This window comes from Cebus imitator, unplaced genomic scaffold, assembly GCF_001604975.1.
Source record: "Cebus imitator isolate Cc_AM_T3 unplaced genomic scaffold, Cebus_imitator-1.0 Scaffold2500, whole genome shotgun sequence".
NCBI lineage: Eukaryota > Metazoa > Chordata > Mammalia > Primates > Cebidae > Cebus > Cebus imitator.
The window spans coordinates 1-3,989 of NW_016109815.1; the positions used below are offsets into that span (position 1 = coordinate 1).

A 3,989-nucleotide genomic window follows, 5' to 3' on the forward strand; every position below is an offset into this window, starting at 1 on the left:
GTTGGGTCAATGATGAGAACCTTATATTGTCCTGAAGAGAGGTGATGACTTAAAAATCATGCTCAATAGGATTACGCTGAGGCCCAGCCTAGGTGAGAATTTTGAAAGAGGATGCTGGGAATTACGAGTTCCCAGGCAGGGCCACTGTATTTTGGGCTAAAGACCTGTAGGCTCTGAAGGGCATCTCGGGGTGCCCAAGCCTGTCTCTGTGCCCTTCTGTGAGGCAGCCCAGGCTCACTATGTGGGCTTGGTGTCCTCTTTCCCATTACCCAGTGGTGGGGCATTCTGGCAACTCCTTCTTGAGCCCCCATTCTCCCCTATGCCTTTCAGAGAGCTCTTCTGCCCAGCAGAGCCCCTGGCATTGACCTGCATAGGTGAGTGGATCCTGCTGGGGTCAGGGGCCATGAGCCAGGCAGCATGGGTTCACCAAGTATCAGACGTCAGGACAGGAGGGTTTCCTCAGAGAGTTGACCTGAATCCCCACCATGGATAGGTGGGTTGGTCTTCCAGGAGGGTGGCTTCCTTGAGAATCTGGCCCACAAAGAACGCCTTCCCTGAAGCCCTGCAGGGGTGATGGTGGACCAGGCTGGAAAGGGTCTCATCAGTCTCACGCAGGGTAGCTCCCAGCTGAGACTCTGTATGCATGTCTGTCCTTGAGGACTGGTCAGGAAAAATAATCAGGACAGCAGGGGCTCGGGGGTCCCATGACAATCACAGAGACTATCCATCCTGGAGAGGGCTGGGCGATCAGCCCCATGGGGTCGGGCTGTGGAGATTCAAGGATTGCGTGCCACTCTTGGCCCTGAATGGGACCGACCCTGTTGAGCAGTGGACCATCCCAGTGGTGCCTTCTTGCGCCTGGTGGATGGCAGCGTGGCTTCAACTGGTTGGGTCAAGGCTGAGCCGTGGCTGGTGCTTCGTGGTGCACAGGCCGGCCCTGGGACTCATGGGCTTTGGGCAAGGGTGCAGCCTGTCTGCCGCTGGGGCTCATCCCTTCTTGGAGGTCAATGACGGGAAGGGTGGCATCCTGAGATTGGAAGACCCCTTCATGAGGGACCTGACCCGGCAATTTGTTGTCCAGGCAGCTTCTGAGCCATGGGGGTCACCTCCATGGTGGCCAGGTCTTGGGCCAAAGAAAAGGAGAGGGTACCATGTGGTTCCTGATTGGCCAAGTGTGGCCCAGCTCTGTGTTTGGCAGGTATCTGGGGTGTGGATGAGAACCCACCAGAGAAAGCAGGTGGCCCTGGGCCCCAGGCTGCGATTTCTGGTATGTGCTTGGAGAGGGAGCCTGGGCTGGTGTACCGGGGAAGGCTGTGTGACAGCCAGGTTGGCAGCAGCACCTGGCATCAGGGCCAGGCTTCTTGTTTTGCCATTAGCTGGTTGGTGGCCTCAGCTCTTACCCAGGGTTTCTGTTGTGGTCCAGGGTCATGCAGTGGAGCCAGGATGGGCAGTGGAGGTGCTTCAGGGGCCTGCAGTAGGGCACATCCCAGGCTTCTTGCCCAAGCCTAGTGACCCGCCTACCCTTCCCTTCCAGGGTTCAGTGGCAGAGAGTGCCAGGGGTTCCCTGGGTCCATGAAGGTCATTATTTCTTATAGATCCCATCACATGGGTCCATGGAGGGAGAGCATGTGTGAGCCAGCACCCCCTCCCCGTTTTCCCGCATGGAGGTGTGAGACTCTATTTAAAATCCTGTCCCCCATCCCTGCAGATGATGGACTTCCTCCCTCCAGAGGAAGACTTGTGTTGAGCCCGCTGACCCCAGGCCAGTGGCCATCAGCCAGGTGCCTAACCCCCAGTGAGCTGAAACTTGGATTCTCCTGGCTCCTGGTCTCCTGCATTGAGCTTGGTGAGCACATCTGTGTATCACTGGATGCGTGTGTGGGGAGGAGGCACCCTGGGTTGGGTCAATGATGAGAACCTTATATTGTCCTGAAGAGAGGTGATGACTTAAAAAATCATGCTCAATAGGATTACGCTGAGGCCCAGCTGAGGGGAGAATTTTGGAAGACGACGCTGGGTCCCACTGGATCCATGCTTGGGGTGAGGGGTGCTCTAGGTTGGGTCAATGATGAGAACCTTATGTTGTCTTGAAGAGAGGTGATGACATAAAAATCATGCTCAATAGGATTACGCTGAGGCCCAACCTAGGTGAGAATTTAGGAGGAAGATGCTGGGAATTAGGAGTTCCCTAACAGTACCATTGCATTTTGGGCTAGAGATCTGGAGGCTCTGAAGGGCATCTGGAGGGTGCCCAGCCCTGTCTCTGCACACCTCCATGAGGCAGCCCAGGCTTACTGTGAGGGCTCCACGTCATTGCTGCCATTACCCGGGGGTTGGTCACTTTGGCGGCTTCTTCCTCAGCCCCCATTCTCCCCTGTGCCTTTCAGTGAGCACTTCGGCCCAGCAGAGCCCCTGGCATTAACCAGCACAGGTGAGTGGACCCTGCTGGGGTCATGCACCATGAGCCAGGCTGTGTGGGTTTGCTGAGGGTCCCCCTTCAGCCACAAGGGTTTCCTCAGAAGCTGACCTGAATCCCCACTGGGATGGGTTCTCCAGGAGAGAGGATTCCTTGGGAATGAGACCCATTGAGGATACCTTCCCTGAAGCCCTGCAGGGGTGGCAGTGGTCCAGGCAGTAAAGGGTTTCCTTAGCTCCACACAGGGCAACGCCCCGCTCAGGTCAGGTCTCTAGGATGGCCAGGCCACATGAGGGGGCTCTCCGACCTCGGAGAGGTGTATGGGATCCAGTCCATGGGTTCGGGTGACAAATTTTCAAGGATCACACCAAACCCATGGCCCTGAATGGCACCGACTCTATTAAGCAGTGGGCCATCCCAGTGGTGCCTCCTGGAGTTAAGTGGGGGGCGGCACTGTTTCCCCAAGATTGGCTCTAGACTAACTCTGGCTGGTGGCTGATGGTGCTGCAGTCTGGCCCTGGGACTCGTGGGCTTCGGGGCAAGGGTGCAGCCAGTGTCCCACTGGGGATCACCTCTTCCTTGTGAGCAAGTGGCTCGAATGGTGTCCTCCTGAGGTGGAAAAGCCCACTATAGAACGACCTGTCCCAGAAATTCTCTGTGTAGGCTGCCTCCAAGTCAAGGGATTATCTCCAGGGGTGCAAGGTTTGAGGTCCAAAAAAAGGAGAAGACATCGTATGTCCCCTGATTGGCTGAGTGTGACCCACTCTGCGTGGGAGGTGTTGAATGGAGCATGGATGGGGCCCAACAGAGGACACACGAAGCCCTGAGGCCTCAGGCTACGATTTCTGCTGTGTTGTGGAGCGGGGCCTGGGTGCTCGCCCTCCACACACACAGAGTCAGGCTGTGCGACTGCCAGATGGGCAGTGCATGGAATCCGAAACCAGTCTTCGTCGGCCGTGAGATGGTAGGCAGCCTTGTCCACACCCAGGAGAGCGGTACAACCATTGAGTTGTGTGAGGCTGCTGTTGTGGTCAGTGGAGGTGCTTAGGTGACGACAATAGGGCGCAGCCAGGGCATCTTGCACAACCCCAGTGACGCACCTGCCCTGTCCTTCCAGGGTTTGATGGTGGGAAGGGCCAAGGATCCCCCATTTCCATGACATGTCAGCATTTCACATGGATCCCATCACATGGGTCCACGGCGGGATAGCAGGTGTCAGCAGCACCTCCCCCCCACTTCCTGGCATAGAGGCATGAGGTTCCATTTTGACACATGTCCACCTTTTGTCCCCTAGATGGTGAGACCAAGGAAATCTTTCACTGGGCCCACTGGTCTTGGACGACTGGTCGTCAGCCAGGTGCCCAGCCCTTGGTGCGCTGAAGCTCAGGCCCTTCCCAGCGTCCTGGTGTCCAGCACTGAGCTGTGGTGAGCACATCTGGGTCCCACTGGATGTATCCATGGGGAGGGGGGTGTCCTAGGTTGGGTCAATGATGAGAACCTTATATTGTCCTGAAGAGAGGTGATGACTTAAAAATCATGCTCAATAGGATTACGCTGAGGCCCAGCCTAGGTG

The 3,989-nt window shown here is 56.7% G+C and overlaps 1 long non-coding RNA gene and 4 other non-coding genes across 5 annotated transcripts; all 5 read left to right on the forward strand.

The window, feature by feature from the left end:
- Positions 1-3: 3 nt before the first annotated feature.
- Positions 4-85, forward strand: LOC119470007. Its single transcript, XR_005198878.1, has one exon. It is a non-coding gene; the product is annotated as a small nucleolar RNA SNORD115 (small nucleolar RNA).
- A 246-nt stretch (positions 86-331) lies between these two features.
- On the forward strand, positions 332-3,989 carry LOC119470006. The gene is made up of 4 exons (XR_005198877.1): positions 332-374; positions 1,709-1,846; positions 2,388-2,431; positions 3,711-3,989. It is a non-coding gene; the product is annotated as an uncharacterized LOC119470006 (long non-coding RNA).
- Positions 1,902-1,984, forward strand: LOC119470010. Its single transcript, XR_005198881.1, has one exon. It is a non-coding gene; the product is annotated as a small nucleolar RNA SNORD115 (small nucleolar RNA).
- On the forward strand, positions 2,060-2,141 carry LOC119470009. Its single transcript, XR_005198880.1, has one exon. It is a non-coding gene; the product is annotated as a small nucleolar RNA SNORD115 (small nucleolar RNA).
- LOC119470008 lies at positions 3,898-3,979 on the forward strand. The gene has a single exon (XR_005198879.1). It is a non-coding gene; the product is annotated as a small nucleolar RNA SNORD115 (small nucleolar RNA).